The following is a 27,967-nucleotide window of genomic DNA, read 5'->3' as shown; positions in this document are numbered from 1 at the left end:
CAGGCCACAACTACTCAAACCCGCGCGCCTAGAGCCAGTGCTCCACAACAAACACAGCAAGAGAAGCCACCGCAATGAGAAGCCCGCGCACCGCAACAAACAGTAGCCCCCGCTCGCCACAACTAGAGAAAGCCCGCGCATAGCAACGAAGACCCAACGCAGCCAAAAATTAATTAATTATTTATTTTTAAAAAGTACTATATCCTTCTGTACAACTTCTCTGGGAAGAACAGAGAGATGGCGTGGTAGAGTGAGAAAGACCAATATTTAGTCCCCATCTCTCATGCAGGTGCTCTGCTAGTTCAGATACATTTATCCCCACTTTACAAAGGAGGAAATAAGCTCAGAGAGGTTTAGTAATTTTCCCAAAGCCAAACAGCTATTGAGTGGCAGAACCAGGATCTGAACCAAGTCTGTTACCTTCAAAGCCTAAGTCCTCATCACAACAAAACTCAATTAATATTTACATTTATCGAATTACATTGAAAACTGGGGAGTTCTTGGCACAATCCTGAATAAGAGTGAGAAAGAAAGAAATAGCATTGTTCCTACAGTCAACCAAAATTTTTGGAGCAGATGCTAGATGCCTGGCCCTTTTTGGGGTTCAGCAGTGATCACGACAGGAAGAGTCCTGCTTTCATGGACCATGTAGTGGGGAGGAGAGACGGGTGCAACTTGGGTGAGGGATTTCACCTTGCTGGGCCTCTGTTTTCTCATCTGGAAAATGGGACGCGTGTTCCTCATTTTCTGGAATTGTCCAGCCCTCACATTCTCTGATTCCATAAGAAGCATTTGTTTTCCTGTTTCTTTAAAATTCATTCAGGCCGTGAGCCGTGATAAATGATGTTAGCTGCTCCCCAAATCACTCTATTCCCACCCTTTTCCTGTGATCAGGTCTTTCCCAAAACATGACTCACAATCAGTCAAGTCACAGAACCTAAGGGGCATCCAGCAGAAAAATTCCAACCCTTGCTTCTGAGGAGCTCTGCGTTCTACCTGCCAGGTAAACTTAACTCACCTGGGACAAGGTGGCCATCCCTGGTTTCACATCAACATGATCTCAGGCACAAACTTCCTTGTTTTTCCATTTTGTCTTTACGTTACTTGTTGAAACAACTGTACAAATATGACAAAGATATAAAATCAGGCATCTTCTGCCCCCAGTGCCTACTAATAAATGATTTTCTGCCACTTTAATGATAAAGATAGAACATTTCAACATTCTGCTAACCTTATTATTTGTCATTTTTGTTGATATTTCTATTGAATACATCTTTCAATATTTTAACAAGGAACATTTATGTAGGTTGTTCGAGACCCGGCCTTTAGTGGTAAAGGTTCTGTTGTTATATTTCTATTATGTTTCCTTTAAAAATCATTATCCTATTTAAATGGATTAAGTCAATTCTATAGGCATTTACCTTATGGTGTTGATGAAATGAATACCTAGAGGGCAGTAGTACAAGTTGATTGGACTTGAGAACCTCTATTAGCACAGTTACGTATAAATATTATCTATATGTAAACCGAAGTACATGCCGAGTGAGATTCTCTGACTCTTTTTCACTGTCTGCCCCCTAAGACTGTGAGAAATGGAATATTTCTTGCCAGCTCAGTAAACAAAGGATGTCACAGGCATCAGCACTTGCAGCCCTCCAGTGTGAGCCGCGGGCCCTGAGGAGCTCAGGATACGCGAATACAGAATGCAGGCCCCAGAGAGCTGAGGTGCATATGAAAGGAAGGATTTCAGTGAGCCCAGACTCTGGCATCTTCGTATACAAAGAAAAGCGCTACATTCCTCACGTTGGGAGAGCTGATTTTCCTTAGTTAACAATCACCTTTTAATGTTCCCCATTACCTGCGCCAGTCGCCTGCCCTGTCCCCTCCCCCCGGTACTTTAGCTCAGGGAGGAAGGAGCGCAGAGGGGCTCGGCTGAATAAGGGGCCTGCGAGCCTCGGGAGGAGTTTTCAGCCGCTTTCCCCGCAGTCGGGAGGAGGGGCGCTGACGCTGCAGCCGGACCCTGTTCCTCCCTTGCCTCGTTTCCCCTCCGGACGCTCAGGCCGACCCCCTCCCCACGCCCCCCAGGCCCCGCGAGCCAGGCCAAGGGCAGGGGGGAGAGGAGGGACCGCAGTTCCCCGGGACCAGACGCTGGGGGCCGCTCTTTCTGCACAGCTGCGGCGGGTGGCAGCGAACCCCTGCCCCTCAGAAGCTGGTCTTGCGCTGCCGCCCGGGCACCAGACCAGGCGGAGCGTCGGCGCCCACTTACCCGGCCCGCCGTCCGCACGACTGTCGCGGCTTCGGCCGCCGGGGCCCCTCCAGAGCCGGCAGCCTCAGTGAGGCCGCCCTCCCCTCGGGATCCGGGGCAGTTCCGTAACGGCGGAGGGAAGAGACCCCGAGCTGCGGGAGTTCCAGCTCTGCGGAAACGCGGGCACCGTTCTGGGCGCAGGGGGTGGGACCGCTCTGCCCCGAGGCCTTCCGGGAGGGAGGGGGGCGCCGGGGGAGGGAGCCGCCAGGAGCGCAGGGCCCCGTCGGGGGTCCTGGAGGGGCGGTCCGGCCTTGGAGCCCCTCCCACTATGACCGCAGCCCAGGCCTTTTTCCTGGAATCCTACACAAAAAAGGTAAAAGATGCACGGTCTATAGAAAATATTCACAAATGATTGTTGCTGCTGTGCTTACTATCCTATTAAAGGTGTAAAATCCATAAAACACTTTAAGTTCAAAGTTAACTATGAATTTTTACCTGTCCTTATTTTGTCTCTGCTATTCCCAATTGTGGTTAATGAATCACAGACTGTGGCATCACTAGTTAAAAATGAGCTTGTTAAAAAAAATGGAATTCAAGCCCCCCAGAACTACTGAATCAGAATCTGCACTTTTAAAATCTCCCCAGTGTACTTGTGTACCCATGAATAGTTGAAAGGTTCAGTTCTACCTCAACATGTCTTTTCTGTCTGAGAAATACACATATTTTATCCAGTTTGATATAAATAAAACACTCAAAAATGCATATGCCTGTGTTGAAACCATCATTTTATCATTTCTTTTCCAGATAAGTATAGTCTCTATACTGGTTTTGTGGATCACATGCCACACTCTTTTCTTGTAGTTAGAAATAAGGTAGAGAAAGTTACTTTGTATATATAATATATATATATTAGTGTATGTATGTATGTATAATATATATATATATATATATATATATTAGTGGATACTTCAAGACACTCTTCTAAATTAAAACCAGTTCTCTTAACTTGCTGTTTCTTCTTGGGTCACATTATGAACTCTTCCCATGGCCACATGGCATGTGTACCTTTAATTTCAGGGACTGCTGACATTCCAGGATGTGCCCATAGATTTCTCTCAAGAGGACTGGGAATGCCTGGACCAAGATCAGTGGGAATTGTGCAGGGATGTGATGTCAGACAAGTATAGGAACCTACTCTCCTTAGGTGAGGATACCTTCCTTCCAGAATTCCATATCCACCCACAGGGTTTAGAGTCCTTCATTTGTAGAATGTCTGCTGGAATCCTCTGCTTCCTGCAATAGGGTTTCAGGTTGCAGCGTTTCAGGAAATATTGGGAGTTTGTGGGTATAATTTATCTTATCCTTTTAAAATTGCAGCCTCCCTCAGCCGCATAGCACAGGGAGAGCAGCTCGGTGCTTTGTGACCACCTAGAGGGGTGGGATAGGGAGGGTGGGAGGGAGGGAGATGCAAGAGAGAAGAAATATGGGAACATATGCATATGTATAACTGATTCACTTTGTTATAAAGCAGAAAATAAAACATCATTGTAAAGCAATTATACTCCAATAAAGATGTTAAAAAAATAATAAAAATAATAAAATTGCAGCCTCCCTTTTAATATACTTTGTGACTGCTTGGGATGTGTCTATATGAACTGTGTACTATCTGCTTCTGTTATTGTCCTTACAATATTTTATTGTCTTATTTTCTGTAACAATTTTCCATGGATTCTTTGGGCTTAAGGTATATTAAAAGGGAGACTATGATTCTGGGACTTCCCTGGTGATGCAGTGGTTAAGAATTTGCCTGCCAATGCAGGGGACACGGGTTCGATCCCCGGTCCGGGAAGATCCCACGTGCCACGGAGCAACTAAGCCAGGGGACCACAATTACTGAGCCTGTGCACCACAACTACTGAAGCCGGTGTGCCTTGAGTCCATGCGCCATTTATTTTTTGGAGAATAAAACCACCTCTGAGTGATTAAAATTTAGACCAGCTAGTCAAAATGCTTTATCACCTGTTCTTCTAAAACACTGATCAACAGAACAAGTTTTACTAGGGATAACAGTGTAATTGTATTCTAGAGTTCATATCAGCAATATGGTTTATGACGTTGATGCTGGATCAGGACATTTCAATGGTATAACTGCTATTAATTGTCTGTTTGTTCAACGATTAAAGTCTCACGTGATCTGAGTTCAGACTGGAGTCATCCTGGTTGGTTTCTGTCTATTGCAGATTTCTTCCAGTATGAAACGACAAGAGCAATACTGCATATTTTATAAAATGTCTGCAAACTAAATGATGATGTAATCTACATTCAATTAATTTATACATACCCTACTGTAGAACCAGGTTTGTTACCGTGGCAGAGCCCGGTAATTATGTAAAACTGAAACCTTTATCTGCACTGGTTCAAGTCCTCTTCCTAAGAATATGTTTATAATCAACATTCTTTCACAAATGACCCAATTTAATTCACCATAGCATTCCTCATATTAACTAAATGGAAAATCCTAGGCTATATACAAATCCAGAAAGGGCCAAAAATCATCAGCCCCCATGGATTATTACAGCCCATTGCTGAGGCATTCAAATTACTTATTAAAGAACCACTATGTCCATCAACATCATCAAATTATATATTATTTCCCCAATGCTAGCCTTAACCCTGGCTCTCACAACATGAATTCCTCTTCCCATATCTTATCCACTAACTAACATAAATGTAGGCATACTATTTATATTAGCCATATCACAGCTAGCCATTTATTCTATCCTCAGATCTGGATGAGCTTCACATTCAAAATACTCACTCACTGGAGCCCTAGGGACAGTAGCACACAATCTCATATGAAGTAATGGAGCAGTTATTCCATTCTCAGTCTTACTGATAAATGGATCATTTACACTTTCAACAGTAATTATTACACGAGAACACCTATGACTAATTTTCTCCTGACCCCTACCCAGAATTTGATTATCTCCGCAGTAGCAGAAATCCAATGAAGCCCCACTTGATTTAACAGAAGTAGAATCAAAACCTGTATATGTCTTCAACATAGAAAATGTAGCAGGCCCACTCACCCAGTCCTTCCTAGAGAATATGTCAATTTCCTTAAAATAAACATTTCCACAGCAATCTATTTTTAGGAGCATTCGACAATCCCTAGGTGCCAGAATTATATACAGCCCAAGTGATCATTCAAACTCATCTAACAACCTCCTTTCTATGAATTTGAGCATCCTACCCAGAAGTTTGATATGATTAACGTATACATCTCTTATAAAAAGTTTTTTTACTACTAACATTAGCCCTATGTATATGAGAGTTTTCACTACCTGTCATCATACCAGGCAACCCACCACAAACTTAAGAAATATGTCTGACAAAAGAGTTACTTTGATAGAGTAAATCATAGAGGTTTCAATGCTCTTATTCCTGGAATTGAATTCTTCCTAAGAATTTTACATTCTCCGTGCTACCACTTTACACCACATGCTATATAGTAAGGTTCTCTAAGTAAGCTTCAGGCCCATACCCCCAAAATGTTGTCGTATATCCTTCCTGTACTAATAAACTCTCATTGTTTTTACTATCATTCTACTGACCATTTTCTCAGGAAATATAATTCTATAACAAGCTCACACTGGTTAATGGTAGCCCCATTCTAATAAAAAACACGAACCCATAAGCTACAGAAGCATCCAACAAATATTTCCTAAAACAATCCACCGCATCAATACTACTTATAATGGCTATTATCATTAATCTAATATACTCTGGCCAAAGAACACAAAGAAAAACAAAAATCTTTAATCCAGCAGCAGCCGCCCTCATGACAATCGCCCTTGACACAAAAGTAGGACTTTCCCCATTTCACTTCTGAGTGTCTGAAGTCACACAAGGCATCCCATGAACAACAGGCCTGATGCTATCAGCCTGATAAAAATACACCCCTATCAGTTTTATATCACATGTCACCATCCATCAAGCTAAATATACTGTTAATCATAGTGATATTATAAATCGTAGCTGGAGGCTGAGACAGACTTAGCCATACTCACCTGGAAAAAATTACACCCTCCTCATCAATTGCCCATATAGGATGAATAACAGCTATTATAAAGTATATTCCAATTATAACAATCCTAAACATACTAATTTATATCATAACAACACTCTCTTCTTATTTATGCCCAGATCATGTACTACAAGAGTATCATTATCACACACATGAGATAAAACACCTCCCATCAAAATCCTTTTCTTTTTGTTTGTTTGTTTTTTACATCTTTATTGGAGTATAATTGCTTTACAATGGTGTGTTAGTTTCTGCTTTTTAACAAAGTGAATCAGTTATACATATACATATGTTCCCATATCTCTTCCCTCTTGCGTCTCCCTCCCTCCCACCCTCCCTACCCACCCCACCCATCACAAATCACTGATCTTATCTCCCTGTGCTATGGACTGCTTCCCACTAGCTATCTACCTTACGTTTGGTAGTGTATATATGTCCATGCCACTCTCTCGCTTTGTCACAGCTTACCCTTCCCCCTCCCCATATCCTCAAGTCCATTCTCTAGTAGGTCTGTGTCTTTATTCCTGTCTTACCCCCAGGTTCTTCATGACACCATTATAGTATCATTAGGACATCACCCATCACTGTCAGGGTTTTTACCCAAATGAATAATTATCCAAGAGATAACAAAAATGACAACATCATTCTACCAACACTAATAGCCATCACAGCAGTCCTCAGCATATATATTTACTTGCAGCTAACATACTCCACATCACTAACTATATTCTCTTCATGAAACAACACAAAAACAAAACAATTTGAACATACAAAGAAATAACCTTCCTATCATTACGAATCATAATACCCACACGATTATTACACTAACACCCATTCTGTTGGTGCTGCACTAGGAATTTAGGTTAGTTCAGACCTAGAGCTTTCAAAACCCTAAACAAGTAAAATTTACTTAATTTCTAAAAATAAGGATTGCAAGACTTTATCCTACATCAATTGAATGTAAAGCAAACATTGTAATTAAGCCAAATCTTTACGAGACTGATGAGTTTTAGCCCCAGGAAACTTTAGTTAACAGGCAAATCCTCTAGTCAACTGGCTTCAGTCTACTTCTGCTTCATTTGAGAAAGGAAAAAAAGGCAGGAAAATCACCGGCAGAATTGAAGCTGCTTCTCTAAAGTTACAATTCAATTTGTTGATTCACCACAGGGTTTGCCAGAAAGAGGGTTCAATCTCTGTCTTTACATTTACAGTCGAATGCTAACTCAGTCTTTTTACCTCTGTTCATACACTGCTGATTATTTTCAACAAATCACAAAGATATCAGCATTTTATATTTACTATTTGGTGCTTGACCTGGAGTAGCAGGCAGCACCTTAAGTATATTAATGCAGGCTGAGCTATGCTAACCTGGAGCACTACTTGGAGATGCCCAAATCTGTAAGGTAGTCATAACAGTCCCTGCACTTGTAATAATTTTCTTTATAGTTATACCCATTATGATTGCAGGGTTTGAAAATGGACTTGGGCCACTAACAACTCGGACACCTGAGGTAGCATTTCCCCGAATAAATCATATAAACTTTTGACTACTTCCCCCATCATTCTTACTTCTACTCATATCACCAATTGTAGAAGCTGGTTCTGGTACCAGTGGAACCGTATATTCAGCTCTAGCCTGCAACCTGGCCCACGCAGGAGCCTCTGTCAACCTAACCATTTTCTCCTTACATTTAGCAGGTGTCTCTTCAATTCTTCGTGCTATTACTTTTATTACTATAGTCTTTAATACAAAACCAGCAGTCATATCGCAATACCAAACACCACTATTAGTTTAATCTTCCCCAACTATAGCCATCTTAATATAATTACCAATGTCAGTCCGAGCAGCCAGAATTGCCATACTGTTAAGAGATAGAAATGTCAACACTACTTTCCTTGACCCTGCAAGAGGAGACCGAATCCTATACCAACACCTATTTTGATTCTTTGGTCACCATGAAGTCTGTATTCATGGCCTACCAGGGTTTGTCATAAACTCACATATCATTACATAATATTTAGGACAAAAAGTGCCTTTCAGCTATTTGGGAATAGTATGAGTCATGTCTACTGGCTTTTTAGGATTTCTCTTGTGGGCCCATCATATGTTTACCATTGGGATAGCTGTCAACTCAGGAGCATACTTTGCATCAGCTACCGTAATTACTTCTATCCCTACAGGAGTAAAAGTATCTAGCTGATTAGCAACTCTTTCTTTAATTTTTCTTTTTTTTCTTTTCTTTTTTTTGGCTGCGTTGGGTCTTGGTTGCTGCAAGTGGGCTTTCTCTGCTTGCGGTGAGCGGCAGCTACTCTTCGTTGCAGTGCACGGCCTTTTCATTGCAGTGGCTTCTCTTGTTGCAGAGCACGGCCTCTAGGCTCGTGGGCTTCAGTAGTTGTGGTTGCAGGCTCTAGAGGGCAGGCTCAGTAGTTGCATCGTACGGGCTTTTTGCTCCGTGGCATGTGGAATCTTCCCAGACGTGGGCTCAAACCCGTGTCCCCTGCATTGGCAGGTGAATTCTTAACCACTGCGTCACCAGGGAAGTCCCTGCTTAGCAACTGTTCACGGAGGTAATACTATATGATCTCCCACTATATTGTGAGTTTTAGGCTTCAGTTTTTCTTTTTACAGTAAGTGGTTTGACAGGAATCATCTTAGCCAATTCATCCCCAGACATTGTCCTCCAAGATACATACTATGTAGTAGCACACTTCCATGACCTAATGTCCATGGGAGCAGGCTTCACTATTAGAGGAGGCTTCCTACACTGATTCCCACTATTCTCAGGTTATACAGTTAACTCAGCATGAGCAAAAATTCACTTCACAAGTATATTTATAGTAGTAAATATGACTTCCTGCAGCACTTTCTTGGCCTCTCAGGGATGTCACTACGTTAGTCTGAGTACCCTGAGGCACACACAACATGAAGTATTTTGTCTTTAGGCATATTCATCTCAGTAGCAGCGGTAATGCTAATAATCTTCATACTTTGAAAAGCTTTTGCGTCTAAACAAGAAGTATTAGCAGTGGAAACTGCTACTCCTAACCTAGAATGGTTACACCAGTGCCCTACATCATATCCTATGTTTCAAGATCCTACCTATGTAAATGTAAAATAAGGAAGGACTCAAGTCCTTTTCAACCAGTTTCAAGCCAACACAATAACAGTTATCTCTTTCTCAATAAATGAGATAAAAGTAAAAAGTGATGTAGCTTTGTCAAAGTTAAATCATAGGCTAAAATCCTGTATATCACTAAGGCATATCAATTTCATCTAGGCTCTCAAGACACAACATCATCGATTATGGAAGAACTTATACATTTTCATCATCACACAATAGTGATTTTTAAAATAAGTTCTCTAGTCCTCTATATTATTTCACTAATATTGACATCTAAACTAACTCATATATATACAATAGATGCACAGGTAGAGAAAATGTGAACAATTTACCAGCCATTATTGTAATCTTAGCTGCTCTATCATCATTGTGAATCCTTTACATGATACATGAAATCAATAACTCTCCCCAAACCATAAAAACTATGGGTCAGTAATGATACTGAAGCTACAAATACACAGATTATGAAGATTTAAATGCTGACGCCTCTGTAATCCCCACATCAGAGCTAAAACCAGGAGAATAATGACTAATAGAAGTCAACAACCGAGTAGTTAGAGATAGTCATTGAATAATAGTTAGTTTCATCTGAAATTGTTGTACACCCCTGAGCTGTTCCTTCTTAGGCATAAAAAGAGCTGCTATCGCAGGACGCCTAAATGAAAGAGTCCTAATACCAACAGGACCAGGCCTATGTTGAAAAAAGTTATTCCACCGCCCCTACAGAATTTGTTCTTGTCATTGTTCACATTTGAGCCATTCTAATGGGTGTCTCCAGCAGCCCAGGGGTGGAGGGTTGTTGGGAAGGATGGAGAGCTTCCCGAGGGAACCACAGGACCTGGCATTCTGGGAAATTCAAAAGTGCTAGTCCAGTTCTGGCAATCTGAACTCTTCCTCCTCAAAGCTGAAGTCTGAGAGACATTCTTCCTCCCTTTGGCCACACGGCTGACAAGAAAAGTAGCTGACCTGCAAAATGAGCACCAGTTAGGGTGGTGGGAGGGGAACACACCTTACAATTATGCTAAAATGTTGCCATTTCCTCCAAACTCTCAGTATTCACGTCTCATTATTCATTCAGCACTCTATTATTAGCGGGTCACCACTGAGTCAGGGATGACTCCAGAACTTCTGTAGGAGGGGTTTGGGGCAGGTGAGCAATTCATTCTGGGAAACAGAGTGTAAAACCACGTGAATGACCCTTTACATTAGCATGGGAAAACTTCCCCCATCCCACCTTGTCTCAACAGAGCCATTAATCTAGAAAAAACTACAGTTTCACTTTTCAGAGGTCTACCCTGTGTGCACACATGGAGAAGACACTTAGAATGTTAAAGTCAGCATGTTAAGTAATTTTCTTGAAACACTGGAACAAGCACACAGTTTAATTTCTTCACAGTCCTTTTCATAATCTATTTAACTTTACTCCTTTTTAATTGTCTGGTACACCTTTAACACCTAAACTCCAAGAGAGAAGGAGCTTCACCTTATTTCCAGTGCCTAGCACATAACGGTTTCTAAATGGAACTGATTCCAAGATTGGCCTCATTTAGGAGTGGATCTGTTGTTATAATCAGGTTTCCAAAATCCTTAGTATCAATACGGAATCCTTTCCTCTCACATTTCACAAGAAGCTAGACTTCTGAAAGCCCAAACATGGATACGTTTCAAGTTTCCTTGACTGATTTAAATTGAATTAAAATTAAAATAATTATTTTGTACAGGAAAAACTTTCAAATTTTTTTCATTTTTCAGAACAAAACCACATTTTCTTTCTCTACTTTCGTCCCTTCAAATCAAGCTTTGCAACATTGGGGTAAGTTAAATAATCAGAAATCTAGCCCTAAATTAAGCTCTCAATTACATGAAACACATTTTTTGCTCCTTTTAAATAAAAATCCTATATGCAGTACATTAATGTTTTCTTTCCAAAATTACGTTGACAACTTAATCCCTAATTCGAGGCATGCATATAACTGCTTTACAGAAAGGTTCTTTGGCAAATTATTTAACACAAGATATATATGAGATGCTGAGATCTGGGTAATATACCTTACTTGAAAGGCATGAATAGTTTTTATGTAGTGTAACATAATCACAGTGTAGCATAATCACACTTAAGACCATAGTTACTTTGTTCCCAAATCCCTGCTATTCTATTTGAGGGAAGTTCTAAAAGGCCTGTGTCTTCTCCTGTGTCCACTACTGTAGATGTACACTGATGACCCTCAATCCTGCTCTCCAAACTTCAAATAAGGCGCCAGAGACAAGGCTCGGGACTTGGAAAAGTCCTAGAAATTCCCTGCCTCAAAAGCAGTTTCAGAGTTTCACCTTTTCCTAAGGAAGACAGAGATGAGTAGACAGGACGAAGTCTTCCAAATCCTGCTGGTTGTTTTGAATTATGGCTACACTAGCTGTGTACCCCTTGAGCTTTTATCTCCACATACTCGAATTAAACCCTGTAGTTCCTCTTCGGTTCTACCATCTGTGACCTCTTCACAGGGTCTAGATGCCACACCTGTTTTACCACTTTCTGAAATCAAGTTAACAAGGATCAATCCAGAAGTTTTCTTGTTCTAAAACTTCCTGTATACAATGGTAGCACCCAATAATTAGATATTCTTTTGACTTCTAAAAGCAGAAAATAAGAGCATTTTCCTAGAAGTTCCCTCATCTGACACTTCAGTTTTTATCATAATTATTTGTGAAAAAATATATAAGATGTAACAACTTTGGTTCAAAAACTTTATGATCTTAGAAATAAGAACTAAGGAATAATGACATAGAAATTAAAAGCTGTGGAAACAAAAATATTCAATCACAATACAATTATATAGGAAGGCATTAGGTGGGGGTCAAAGAGAGTTCAAACCTGGGATAGATACAACCGGACTATAATAGATACTTCACATTAGAAGCAAGGCAAATGCCTACTCCTTGGGACCAAAATTCTACCAAATACAATGAACAAAGCTTTGCAGACACAGACAGAGGGAGAGAGCATTTGAACCCTGTACTGGCAGAGACTGGCCCATGTACCGTTTGGACAATACAGCTTTCCTCAAGGCAAGCTAGAGCCACCAGGCTTTTTGGTCTAAGGAGTTTTGGGTACATATAAGGAGTACCTTGGCATATTAGGCACAAACAACCCAGGCGTTTAGTTTGGTTCTTAAAGGTTGTTACCCAGAGTTGACAGCTGATGGAGATTCTCCCTGATGACCAGGGAAGTCAAACTTCACTGGAAGGACTGCCCAGGCTAGAAGGCCAAGACCAATCCAGGGTCAACTCTTACAAGCAAATAAGGTCTCTGACAACTTAGTTAGGATTTCTCAGTCTCTAAGCCTGCAGGGCTGTGAAGCAGGGGAGCAATTCTGTTCCGGGAATCTACTAATCATAAAGTTTCCTTTGGGCACAGCCTGTGACATTCTCACTGCTGTATAACTCGATAGGGCACACAATCAATGCTATTCAATAGCATGACCAGTTTCAAGGCTCACAAAAATGTAGCCGATTATTATATAAGAATCATATTCACCCAATATATCAGAAATGAAAACTGAAATTAAACTGATTCCAAAAACATAATTTAATAAACTCTTCAACAAGAAAACAACATTAATAATAATAGTCAATATATTTTGTCTGCTTACTATATTTCAGGCATAGTTCTAAGCTTTTTACATTCATCATCTCATTTACTCTTACAATATCCCCCATTTGGTGGTAAGCTGAATTACTAACCCTATATGCAGATAAAGAAATTGCAGCTTAGAGATATTAAATACCTTCCAATGTCTCTGGCTGGAAAAACCTAAAATTGCAAGAGCCACAACAACAAAATCTAAGAGACAAAGTTAGGACTTAAACACAGGTGTCCAAGGCTTATAATCACTACTGTATTCTGTATGATAAGCAAGCAATTGAGGAAGAAGTGGATCAAACACTTTCTGTATGAACTGAGGCAAGTGATTCTACATCTAAACACTGGGAACAATAATATTTGCTGTCGTTTTTCTCATAAATGACACAAAGAACAAATTTAAGACTCCTGCTGTGAAAGCATCTGGTGATTGAAAGAATATGTAATGTTGTAGATAACCATTATTTTCATCCAATTAACTTTTCAAATAAGTTTATTTCCTCACTGAAACTGAAGCTCTTCAACGACAATCAAAAAGGTCTTACCTAAAACCACAATCAGCAGTTTCTGGATGCATCTGTCATAGCTTTCTGAATAGCAAGCTTCTGGGTTACCTTCCTTCCCATAAGGAATGATAATGACTCTAAATCCAACCAAAAGAGAAAAATTTTAAATGCCTATATGAATAACTGATTTCTAGGTTATATGTTTAAAACTAAAAATGCATCTGTGATTCTTAGATCATTATCTTAGTGATTAAGGGCAGGCACAACACTGGGGTACGGGTGAATGTCTCTGTTGCAGGTATACCCTGGCATGGCACATTTTTACTGCTCAGATCTATTCTGGAAGTTCCTAAAATACTAGACGGGAAATGCAAACCAAAAAAGTGGCACAAATCTCATATTACTCACAGATTTCAAATACACAAGCTGAGGCTACACTGCTACAGACCCTGCTCTCGTGTGCGTAAAGGGCTGGATTCATACAGTGAGATACATTTGGTGGTAGTGCAGATGATCTGGCCTCTCCTCAACCACCACCCACTCAGGTGAATGGTGGAGGCTCCTACACCCCATTGTCTAACAGCCTGGCCTCTGACTTAAAACCCTAAGCCCAAGTGCCATGGATTCTAGGAATAAACTCAGTACCAATCGGAATCCCCTTTCTAGGGATCTACATTTACTCTTTATGCTCAGGCCCTTCTATAGGAGGCAAAGGACTGAACATTTACACATGAGTTTATTTCAATCTTCAGACAATGATTTTGTTCGGATAACTGTAGGCCAGAAGACATGTGTATCTGAAGGACTATTTTAGTACAAAACAAATTATTAACCTAAAAAAAAACAAAACAACTAATTTTCCCTCCTCCTAAGCTTCTTGGCAGGCAGTCAGTTCTAACATTCTAAAGTTTAAGGTGCTGTCAGGTATTGCCTAAGACAAAAACCCATATTGTCAAGCAGACAAATTCTGCCCAGGGCTTTAGTTGCTTAGAAAAGGTGATGATGTATCTGAAAAGTTGAGTTTCAGAAAGAAAGGAAAAAAGAGAAATCCCACTCCCTCACCTCCCCACACACACACATACTGGAAAACAGACCTTCCTCCAACTTATCAAAGTTTCCTCAACCATGTCAACTCTGGGAGTCCTGCACTCGTGGGAGGTCAACACCACCTCTAAAGCACAGAAGAACTTCAGGCTTTGCTTCTGAAGTGGTGTCACAGTATCTGTATTTTCCCTTTCTTCAATGTTAGAAAGATCCTGAAGCTGTTAGGACTTTGAATTAAAGGCTAGACTTTAACATATACTGTTGTTAGAAATAAAAACTAAACTCCAGCAATCCCAGATAATAGTTTAGGTATGCTATCCCTTCAAAATCAACTGAGACTTGCAGATAAATGAATAGATATAGACAACTATTTTTTATTATATGCCATACAAATACTGGAGAAAATTATGGACACCACCATCCAAGTCATTGAGATTATCACTAATTCTAGGTGGCAGGCCAATGCTCAGATACTTCCATGTGGAAGCCTCTCACATCTCCTCCCCAAAGCCCTGTTCTATTCTTCTCTCTAAAGTCTAGGAGTTCAATGTTGAAAGAGTCTGGTTAGTCAAAGAAAATCTACAGAGTTTACCTTGATGATCCTTTTTGACCACCCATGGAAACCAAAGCAGTAATTTGCCAATTCTTGGCATCTGGAGCTGTTTAGGGCAAGGGTATTATGTTGAACCGCCTTATGTCTGGTGCCGAGATGAACCTAAAGATATAAAAGACCTAAAAATATCACAACCCTGCATAGAGATTTATTTTGGATACACCTGAGATTTACCAATACCAATTTCATACAGTGGTTGTGAAGATTAAGTAGGACATTTTAAGCAATGAGTTCACAGTGAGCCCTAAATACATGTTATTTATTATTTTTAAGTCAGTACTTTTCTGCATCATTTACAGGGCCCCTGATTAACCAGAAGGTTCCCTGACCTCTGGTGGTGAAAGTGATGATGAAAGCAACCAAGGAAACCCAGCAGAAGCCTATTATGGGCCTGGGGGTAAGCAAAGGAAGTGAACTGTTTTAGTCGTCTCATCCTGTAGCTCCTGCTTGAGAATATGACCGGAAGAGGAGGTAAGAAGGACCTGCCACTGAATTAGGACCTTAATCTGTAGCACCCCCTCCCCAAGTTACTAACCCCTGTTAGAAAAGGGCATATGTATACCTCTCTAAATGTAAATAAAGCAACCAAAAGAATTAGAGGTTCATCTGCATTAACAAGCTTCTTTGAGAGTGCAAATATTTCCAGTCTTAACTCTCTAAAGAACTTACATATTACTGTGGATTTTTTACATCACTAGTTCTTTCTTAAATGTCTATTTCCATTTTGAACAGGATGTAGTATATTATATAGTCACAAAAATTCAAATAACACAAATAAAGTCAAAGCATTGTTAATTCTTCATTGATTTGTTTGTGCATCTTCCTCTGTCACTAGTTTATGAGCTCCTTAAGTGCTTGAAGGAACCATATATTATTCTTCCCTTGTTAACAAGAAACAAGCATAGATCTTGGCATATAATAGAGTGATGGTCTGTTGACTGAGTGAATGAATGAGTACATAAGAAAATGAAATTACTTTCTCCAACTGAAGCTGCCTGCTGATAAGGAGAAATGAAGACTAATTTTTAAATGTTGAGTGTCACATGGGAGGCTAGGCCCTGTACGGTGAGTCTAATGGAGCTGTCCTGGACAATTAGAAGTCTTCAGAAGGGCTCTGAGCCCCTGGGTAGTAGAGACAGTTGACATCTGGGATAACCTTGCCACAGCTCTTGCTGGAAAACATTTCCCTTCGTGCTACTGAGAAAAACTCAGATGCATTAGCCCTTTCCTTCATTTTATTTTAAAATGTTATTCTCTTTTCTGTATTTATAAAAAACACAGGGGAAAATAGATAAGTATGTATACCTGCCAATGAATAAAATAACACATAATTGGAACTTCCGTGCGGGTGCAGTGATTAAGACTCCGTGGTCCCAATGCAGGGGGCCCGGGTTTGATCCCTGGTCAGGGAACTAGGTCTCACATGCATGCAGCAACTAAGAGTTCTCACACCACATTTAAGGAGCCTGCAAGCCACAACTAAAGGAGCTTGCCTGCTGCAACTGGGGAGCCCAGATGCCACAACTGGGGAGCCCTTGAACCGCAACTAAGGAGCCCATCTGCTGCAACTGAGAACCCGGTGCAAACAAATAAATAAATAAAATTGTAAAAGAACGGATAAGTAAAGTAGGAAACAATTTCAGGGGTGTGGGTAGTAAACTAAGGCTCTGAATTAAATAAGGAAATCTAATACAAATGCCCTTTCCTCTCAACTCTATAGTGACTTAGAGAACATTTTCTTCATTACTCTATCAGTGACGGGCTTTATGCTGTGAAAATCTCACAACCTACGCTTATGGAATGGTCTTAATGTCCAATATAAGAAAAGAACTCATTACTCACAACTGATACCAAGTAACTGTTTCACAATCTTTCCAGGACCATCTGTAATATCTGAGTGGTTATGTGAAATGGTCGCAGGGTCCGCAAATTAAAGAATGTCTGACACAAAATCATTTCAATCCCAGGGAGTACAGCCAGGATTGAAGAGGGTGTTAAACAGGGTACAGAAGTGGGAGGTAGTGTACCTGGAGTCCCATCTGAGGAGAGTTCTCAGATTCAATAAAGGTGAAATCAGTGAGTAAAGAAATATGGGTGAGAAGAGGCAGCAAGGGCAGTAGGAAGTAGCCAGAGCAAGAAGCCAATCAGAGAAGAAACACAATTATAAAGGGAAAGGTCTGGGAAATCTAAGCCTCACTCACTTATTCAGAGGAATTCGAAAGGTCTTTAACATAATGAAATGTTAATTCTGGGGAAGTAAAATTGGATGGCATGTTGATATGAAATAAGGTTTCTGCAATGCATTAAAGAATATTTTAACCATTTTCTGGAATCTGAAGGGAGTTCTTAATAGGCAGTTTGAGAATGATGATGATGATGAAGCCTCCCTTATGTTACATCTGACAAAAGTTTGTCAAGCTCAGGACTTCCCTGGTGGCACAGTGGTTAAGAGTCCGCCTGTCAGTGCAGGGGATACGGGTTCGATCCCTGGTCCAGGAAAATCCCACATGCCGCAAAGCAACTAAGCCCGTGTGCCACAACTGAGCCTGTGCTTTAGAGCCTGTGAGCCACAACTACTGAAATCCGCGTGCCTAGAACCCGTGGTCTGCAAGAAGAGAAGCCGTCGCGATAAGAAGCCCACGCATGGCAACGAAGAGCAACCCCCGCTCGCCGCAAATAGAGAAAGCCGGCGCGCAGCAACAAGACCCAACGCAGCCAGAAATAAATAAATAATTAATTAATTTTAAAAAATTGTCAATCTCACACATTTAAAATCCACATAAAAGTAAATATAAGGAAGACTCTTGTGAAGATTTCTTAAATTAAGGGGTAGTATAAAATGACATGGGGTTTAACATCAGTTAAGTTATGGTTTGGCCTCTAGTTTCCACATTTACTGCCATGAACCTTAAGTAAGTCACTTAACCATCCTGAGTTCGAGTTTCTTCATCTAAGAAAAAAGAAACAACTGTGGAACTGGGAGATCAGTGGAGCAGTGCATCTGAGTGTATTCTGTACACCACAGTGCTGTACAAACGGTGGCCTTTCCACCCTCGCCCCCCGCCCCGGGATCTTAGTTCCCAGACCTGGGATTGAATCCGGGCCCTCAGCAGTGGAAGTGCAGAGTCCTAACCACTGGACCGCCAGGGAATTCCCGATGGTCTATTAGTTTTAAATTCAGCACTTCATCCCAGTAGAGCGAAGAATTCCACATTTGGACCCACCTTCACTGGAGATGTGTGAAAAAGCTGCTTCTGGTCGCACGCCTTTTGGGCTCTGTGGGCATCCCTTGCTGAATAAAACTTGATGATGGCATAGAACCCAGGACTGGCCACTGCTGCGTTTGGGAAGACTCGGACCGAATACAGAAGGCCAAACTGGGAGAAGACTGTGAACAGAGAATGTTGTAGGGTGGTCCCATGCTAAGTAAGTGCAGGAAATTTCAGGCCCAGGAAACCAAACCGCCCATTCCCTTATACTCCCCCAGCCCTTTGCCACAGGTAACTGTGGTGAGGCTGCAACTCCAAACACTTCTCATTGCATGAACAAGTTTCCCTCTGAAATCCTAAGCTTCGAGAAGCATTAGGAGGCAATGCCTTCTGTTGGGGACTAACTCTCAAAAATCTATGGGGGCGAGCTCACTGCTCAGGTCGGCTCTAGAACTAAGATTCCTCTCAGCGGAGACCACAGGCAAATAAGGTGCTGAAGCAGTACCCCGGGGAGCCCAGTTACTGGGACGCAGGGCGGCTTCCTCCACCCCTCCCTCCGCTCCGGCTCGTCTCACTTGCAAGGCCTCGGCCGTGGGTCCACAGCTCAGCTCCCACACCAGCAAGGTTTTGTCACCCGCAATCAGAACCGCAAAAGGTACCAAGTGCAGCATCCTACAGTCACCGCGTGTGGCACCTCAGGGCGCAAGCGGACTGCTCCAGGAAACGCGAGCCTGCGCTTTTTAAAAAGTTAGTGCCAATAAATCTAATATATAGAAAAATAGTTGAAAGCCCCTGAGTGTTTTGTGGATAGAAAAGCTTGAGATTCAGAGCAAGTTCAGACCTGGACAGCCTAAGAATAAACTAGCTCTCCATTCCATTAGGAGGGCTAGGTAGCAGCCTCTGGTTATGGAACCAGAAACTCTCAGGCTCCAAATAGGACAGAAAACAGCATCACTTGTACTCTTTATAAAATTGCGGAAACAAACAAAATAAACAAAAATATATTTACACTTGTCCTATAAGACAAAGGGTACTTGAGACCTAATGTATATAAAATCAGTTTACAAACTGTGAGGCACTATATCAATAAGTTCTCATTTGCAGAAGGCACAGCATAGGATATGAGGCCAGTAATGTTAATTCCCTTTCCCCATCCATTCCTTTCTCTTGTTCCTTTATGTATGCGGATCAGTTACATTATTAAGCTAACAATGTAACTGAGCTATTATTAGCTTAATAATGTAACCAAGAATCTGATTTTTAGCAAGGGGGTAGGTCTTAGAAACTTAGGGAGCTGGAACTCAGAATGTATGAATTAAAATAATGCAATTACATCATGAATTTTAAAATTTATCATCATTGATTAAAAATTAAAATATTAAATTAAAAATTTATTTTCCCGCAGTTGAGACTCACCGCAACATCTGACGTCTGACAGGCATTCACTGTCACAACACAGCTTGACTGTCTTACAGACAACCTCAATAATATTTTTAAATTGGCAGAGGCAGCAGGCCATACGGCTAGGTAAGATCCTATAAATGGAAACACAGGTAATTAAATTCGTGGTAAAAGAGTTACTTGAGTAGGTAGAAGAGGTAGGCCAAGGCCACCACAGACCAGTGCAAAAAGGAGTTCTTGGGGCATATGGACTGGAGAACTGAATAGGGGCCGGTTGGACAATTGCTGTTCTTGACTGTTGTAAATAAATATAGAGGAGAGAGGTGCCCAACAGAAGGATGAGGATGGCAGTAAGTATGGTATGCCTAGGAAAAAGGGAACAGAGATTAGAATTGGGTGACATTGATCTGTTGTTTAATTCAGAAATATCTCCTTCCAACCCGAAAGCCTCACTTTGGGTTGAGAGTACACAGGAAGAAGGCAGACTTCTAAGAAGAGTCTGAATAAGGCCGCACCTTCTGTAGTCCCTTTCTCAGGTCCTATCTGTGAGTAGTAATATATTAGAAATTATTCTAGTAATAAAAAAGCATCGTGTGGTTAAACAATAACAGAGATCGCATTGGCCAAATCTGGACAAAAGGAACATTCTAAAGAATAACATTATCAGTATAATAAGGTATAACATAGTTAATTTTTAAAAAAGCATATGAGTTCATAATGATACTCAAATGAAAATTGGGGAACTCTTCTTTATAGAATAATGTCAGCTAATAAATGCACAAGGAATGATAGAATAAGAAAAGTGTCATTTTGCAACTATCAATGTAATAATCAATTCAGACAAGGATTATCATTGATGCACAGTTGGGTGAAGAGTTGTTTGAAAGTAGGATCTTCACTGATCCCAAAGTATCACCCCACATATGATTTATCAACTACCAAGGGGAAAAATAACTTTACAATGGAGAGATATGGAAGATACCACATTAATCAAGTGATCAAACTTAGCACTGGGCCACCTGAAGTGCTGAAGTATGAAGAATACATCACCTATATAGTATTCTTCCACAAAATGTTTACTTTGAATCTAATGAGGAAACAGACAAATCCAGATTGTGGGGAAATATACAAGACAACTGGCTTAGACTCTTCAAAAATGCCAATGTCATAAAGACCAAAAAAAAAAGAAAATGGTAGGGAAATATTATAGATTAAATGAAACAAAGACGTAACATGCAATGCCTAATCTTTAATTGGATGCTGTATCAAAACAAAACAGACTTAAAGAATATTATTGGCTTCTGGCCAAGATGAAGTAACAAGGACCAATTTAACCTCCCACCTGAAACAATGAAAACGTCAAACAGAACATATGAAACAAAAGGTTTCAAGAAACTGGACCTCAGGCAATAAAGTTCAGTGATTCCGCAAGAGATGGGAAACAAATGAAGTGATCCCTATAATTGCCCTAACTTACTTCTCTGAGAGAGTTTCCAGGTCATGGTACAGGGAAGAGAAGTCCAGGCAGAGACTGGTGGACTCCATGACTGAGGCAATGGAGCTAAGAGTTTGGGAAAACCAAGGTAACTAGAGTTCAAAAAGCAGAGCATCAGAGACAAAAGAAGTGCACAGACAAAGAAGTCTGGAGATATGCAGAGGGATCTCTTGAGAATTCAACAAAGTATTGGTCAGTACATTTGTGTGAGGAATACTTGATGCCAGGAAAAGAACCACATGAAAGGATTAATAATAACTGGATATCACACAGGGCTGTAGGAATAGTACCTGTTCCTATAAGTCAGACTGGAAAACCTCATGATACTCAGAAAGGACTTGTCTCAGTAGTTGCAAATAATGAGCTCCAGACTAAAGGCTACCTGGACTCCTACCCAACGAATCTTAAAAGCTAGACCTAAAAGAATAAAATTGTTCTGAGTAACTTAATTTCACCCAAAACAAAGCCCAAGCATTTTACAGGAATATAAATATATATAGCACACAAGAAACTAAAACTCACAATATCTGGGATCATATGAAAAAGTGCCAAGCATGCAAAGAAGTAGGAAAATATGCCCCATAGTGAGGGGAAAAGGCAATCAATCAAAACTAACCCGTAATCTATACAGATGTTAGAATTGGCAGAAAAGAACATTTTACAAGTTATTATACCTGAAGAAAAGTTACTATAACTGTATTTCATATGTTAAAAAACCCATTCTAAATACTGAAAATGTTATGTACAGGCATGGAAAATGTAAAACAGACCTAAATTGAGCTTCTAGAAATTAAAATCTATGTCTAAATTAAAAAGACATTGAACGAGGTTAATGGCAGATTAGACATTTCAGAAGAAAGGGTCAGTGAACATTAAGGCATAGTAATAGAAACAGTCCAAAATGAAACAAAAAGAGTAACAAAACAAAACAACAAGAAAAATGAATAGAGCATCAGTGAGTTGTGCAACAATTTCAAGTGGCCTAATACATGCGTACTTAGAGTCCATGAAGGAGAGGAAAAATACAACAACTTGAAGAAATAATATCAAAAATTTTTCCAAATTCGTAAACACTATAATCCCACTAAGTCAAGAAGATCAATGAACTTAAAGCATAATAAACATGGAAAAAACTACACCAAGGCACAAAAAATAATCGAATTGCTCAAAACATGCAATAAGGAAAAAAAATTAAAAGCAGCCAGAGGAAAAAATTATACACTACGTACAGAGGAACAAAGATAACAATGACAGCAGAATTCTTGTTGGAAACAATGTAAATGAGAACTCAGCTGAATCACATCTTTAAAGCAGTGAATTGAATTCTATCAAGCTAGAATTCTATACCCAGATGTGTCAAAACAAAAGAAAAATAAAGACTATTTCAGACATACAAAAGCTGAAAGAATTCATTACTAGTAGACTTTCACTATAAGAAATGTTAAAAGAAGTATTTTCAGGCAGAAGGAAAATGACACCAGATTGGAATATGGATCTACACAAAAGATTAAGAATACGGGAATTGGGAATTCCATGGTGGTTCAGTGGTTAAGAATCTGCCTGCCAATGCAGGGGACATGGGTTCAATCCCTGGTCCGGGAAGATCCCATATGCCGCGGAGCAACTACGCCCGTACGTCACAACTACTGAGCCCACACTCTAGAGCCTGTGTGCCACAACTATGAAGCCCATGCACCTAGAGACTGTGCTCTGCAACAAGAGAAGCCATCCAATTAGAAGCTGGAGCACCCCAATGAAGAGTAGCCCTTGCTCGCCGAAACTAGACAAAGCGCAGGTGAAGCAAAAGAGACTCAACGCAGCAAAAATAAATTTAAAAATTATACTTAAAAAAATTTTTAAAGGATTTTAGGCATTCAATATATGTCTCTGACCACAATGGAATTAAATTAGATATTAACAAATTCAAAAAATCTCCAAGTATTTGGAAACTAAACAACACACTTCTGAGTAACTTTTTGGTCAAAGAAGAAATCAGAAGGGAAATCAGAAACTATTTTGAACTCACTGAAACTGAGAACATAATATGTCAACATGTGGGATATTGCTAACGCTGTACTCAGCTTCCTCAACTTCCACCTTAAACTGGAAAAATGCGAGCAAGTTTATCACAGAATAAGAGAAGAAAGAACACAATAAAGATCAAAGTAGAAATAAATAAAATGGAAAACAGAAAAATACTATAGATAGTAAAAGGATAATAAGAGAATATTATCGAATACTTTAAACCAATAAATTCAAGATGAAATGGAAAAAATTCCTTGAAAGACATGCACTACTAAAGTTTATTAAAGAATAAAGATATTAAACAAATTGGATGTGCAGTGTAAAACCTTCCAACAAAGAAAGCTTCAAGTCCAGGTGGCTTAACTGATAAATTCTACTGAACATTTAAGGAATAAAATAATGCCAATTCTACACAAACGCTACCAGAAAGTTGAAGAGAAGGGAATACTTCCCAACTTTTTTATAAGGCTAACTTTCACTGTATCAAGATTAGACAATGACATTACAAGAAATCTATAGACCAATATCTCACATGAACACACAGACAAAAATTCTTAATAAAATTTTAGTATATCAAATACAATAATATATAATAAGATGATACATCATGACCAAGAGGGGTTTATCTCAAGAATGAAAGGTTGGTTTAATATTTGAAAATCAATTTACCCAACTTAGTACAATAAAAAAGAAAAATCAGGACAACACAGGTGGGGCAGTGGTTAAGAATCCACCTGCCAGTGCAGGGGACATGAGTTTGAGCCCAGGTCCGGGAAGATCCCACGTGCAACGGAGCAACTAAACCCGTGCACCACAACTACTGAGCCTGTGCTCTAGAGCGCATGAGCCACAACTACTGAGCCCATGTGCCACAACTAGTGAAGCCCGTGCACCTACAGCCCATGCTCTGCAGCAAGAGAAGCCACTGCAATAAGAAGCCTGCATACTCCAATGAAGAGTAGTCCCTGCTTGCCAGAACCAGAGAATGCCTGCGTGCAGCAATGAAGACCCAATTCACCCCAAAATAAATAAACAAATTAAGTAAAGAAAAGAAGAGAAAAATCTTATAATTATTGCAATAGATGAAGGAAAAGAATGAAAAAATCTAACATCCATTCCTGATTAAAGGAAAAAACAGCCCTCAGTAGACTAGGAATGGAAGGAGACTTCCTCAACTTGATAAATGACGTCTACAAAAAACCTAACATCATATTTAATGCTGAAGGACAAAGTACTTTCTCTCCAGGATCAGGACAAAGGCAAGGATGTCTGCTCTCATTACTTCTATTTGACATTGCAGTGAAGGTTCTAGCCAGTGCAATAGGGCAACAAAAAGAAAAGAGATATTCAGAATGGAAAGAAAGAAGTAAAACTATATTTGCAGGTAACATGATTATGTAGAAAACCTGATAGAATATACAAAAATGCTACTGGAACTCATAAATGAGTTTATCAAGTTTGCAGGGTACAAGATCAACATACGAAAGATTAATTTATCTCAACAAACTATCAGAGAGCAAAGTTTTAAAATACTACTTATAACAGAATCAAACATATAAAATACTTAGAATAAATCTGACAAAAGATGGAAGACTTGCACACTGAAAACTGTAAAATATTGCTGGGGGAGATTAAGGAAGACCTAAATAAATGGAGAGATATAATGTATTCATGGATCAGAAGATTCAATATTGTTAAGACATCAATTCTCCCCAAATTGATTTATAGATCAAAATCCCAGTAGGCTTTTCTATAGAAATTGACAAGCTAATTCTAAAATTCATATGGAAATAAAATTTAGAATAGCTAAAACAACTTTAAAAAAGAACAAAGTTGAAGAACTAACAGTAACTGATTTCAACGCTTATGAAGCTACACTTTCAAGACATTGTGATAGTAGTGTAAAGATAGACAAAAACATCAAAGGAACAGAATAGAAAGTTCAGAAGTAGAGAGATGTGGACAACTGACTTTCAGGTTCAAAGGCATTTAAGTGGAGAAACGATAGGATTTTCTACAAATGGTGTGGAACAACTGAACATCCAGGTTCAAAAAATAAATAAATAAAAGAACTTCCATCCAAATCGTAATACAGAAATATACTATTCAGCAATAAACAGAAATTAATTACTGGTATCTACAACAATATGGATGAAGACTAGAATAATCATGCTGAGATAGAAACCAGTTAGAAAAAAGTATACACTGTTTGATTCCATTAACAAAAAATTCTAGAAAATGCAAACAAAAAACAGATCAATGGTTTGCATGGCGATTGGGAAGGGCAAGGAACGATGGGTAGAAAGAATTACAAAGAGACATTATGGAACTTTCTGAGGTGATGGACATTTTGATTTTGGTGATGTCTTCCTGCTGTGTATGTATGTGTGTGTGTGAACAGAGATTATTATATGTCAATTATACCTCAAAAAGCTGTTAAAAGAAAAATTATATGAGAGAGACAACTGGGGAAATTTGAATAGCAACTCTTTATTAGGTAATATTATTGTGTAGGAATTTAATTTCTTCAATACTGTGTGTTAACAGTATTGTAGTTACATAGGGAAATAATTTTTAATATCCAGAGAGGAGGGCATCTAGCTGACAAGAGAGGGATTGCAATTGGGGCAGATGCTGTGGGAGGCTGAGGAAGATGAGGCTAGAGCAGTGACCAATGTGTGACGGCGTGGTGAAGACAGTCATTTGTCAGCTGACCTGACAAAGATGGTTGGAACAGACTGCTAAATGCAGGGTCCTTTCCCCATACTAATGTCATGCAATCCCCTCATCTAGCCTTGGTATAACAGAAAGTTTCTACTAGCTTGCCATATTGGAGGGGGGGTGGCACAGTATAAGGTGCAGTAAGTTGTGTAATAAACTGTCACAATAGGGTCCTACAGAAATAGTTTTTAAACTGCAAAAAAATGAAACTTGACCCTTCCCTCACAACATATATGAAAATTAACTCAAAATGAATCACAGACCTAAATGGAACTATACAACTTCTGGAAGAAAACATAGGAGAAAATCTTTGTGATTTTGGGTTACACAGTGGGGTCTCACAAAAAGATTTCTTAGATAAGACACAAAAAAGCACAAACCATCTGAGAAAAATTGCTAAGGGACTTCCCTGGAGATTAAGACCCCGAGTTCCCAATGTAGGGGGCACGGGTTCGATCCCTGGTCAGGGAACTAGATCCCACATGCATGATGCAACCAAGAGTTTGCATGCCACAACTAAGAAGCCCATGAGCCGCAACTAAGGAGCTCACCTGCCGCAACTAAGACCCAGCACAAGCAAATAAATTAATTAAATAAATATGAAAAAAAGAAAAATTGCTAAATTAGAGTTCATCAAAAATTTAAAACTTCTAGTCTTCAGAGACACTTTAATACAATGAAGATAAGTCACAATCTGGGAGAAGATATTTACTAAACACATATCTGAGAGAAAGGACTTTTTCCATTGCTTTTTATATAAAGCACTCTTAAAACTCAATATAAATATCCAATTAAAAATGGATTTGAACAGAAACTTCATTTAAAAAGATATTTCCACATGAATAGACACTCAACATCATCAGCTATTACAGAAATGCAAAATCTGGCAAAAACTATGAGATACAACTGCACACCTACTAGAAAGGCTAAATTTTTTTTAAAAACAAATATAAGGATCAGGTGATGATGTGGAGCAACTGAAACGCGCATAGACTGCTAGTGGGAAAGCAAAAAGGCACAGGCACTTTAGAAAACAGTTTAGCAGTTTCTTAAAAAGTTAAAAATGCACTTAGCATATGATGAAGCAATCCCACCCTTAGGTATTTTACCCCAAAGAAATGAAAACATATGATCGCACAAAACATTTGTTCACACACATGTGACTGTTTTCAGAGGCTTTGTTCATAATAGCCAAAAATCTAGAAACAACTCAAATGTTCATCAAATGATGAATGCGTAAACAAACTGTGTATCCACACAACGAGAATACTACTCAGCAGTAAAAAGGAATGAACTACTGACAGGTGCAACAAAACAGATGAAGCTCCAAAGAGACTGGTAAGTGAAAGAAGCCAAAAACAAAAGGCTATACAACACATGCTTTCAGTTATAAGATATTCTGGAAAAGGCAACATTATACAGAAAAAAATCAGATCGGTGGTTGCCAGGGGCTGGTAGTGGGAGGAGGATGGATTGACTACAAAGGGACATGAGGGGTCTTTTGGGAGGGCAGAAGTTTTCTTGACCTCAAATGTGGTGGTGGCTACAGAACTATACATTTGTCAAAACACATCACACCGTATATTTAAACATAGTGAATCTTGTGAAATGAAAAGTATACATAAATAAACCTGACTTAAGAAAATAATAAAACAAACCTAAAAAAACAACTGAGTGAAAATACATGTCAGAAAAATCAACTTACAGTTTTTCCAATTCAAGGGTCATCATGAGGATGCTTTCAATTGTTGTAAGTGACACTTGTGTTGTTCCCATGTCTCTGAAGGAGAAGCCCAAACATGCATGATATAAAACCCAGACAAAAATTCTAAACTTAAAAAGATACTTAACATGTGATTACT

At 39.6% G+C, this 27,967-nt stretch overlaps 1 pseudogene; it reads right to left on the bottom strand.

The window, feature by feature from the left end:
- Nucleotides 1–10,318: 10,318 nt before the first annotated feature.
- Nucleotides 10,319–19,134, bottom strand: LOC132521869 (RAD52 motif-containing protein 1-like; annotated as a pseudogene).
- Between the last annotated feature and the right edge of the window lie 8,833 nt (nt 19,135–27,967).

This window comes from Lagenorhynchus albirostris, chromosome 6 (assembly GCF_949774975.1).
Source record: "Lagenorhynchus albirostris chromosome 6, mLagAlb1.1, whole genome shotgun sequence".
NCBI lineage: Eukaryota > Metazoa > Chordata > Mammalia > Artiodactyla > Delphinidae > Lagenorhynchus > Lagenorhynchus albirostris.
This window is presented reverse-complemented; position numbering and strand designations above follow the sequence as displayed.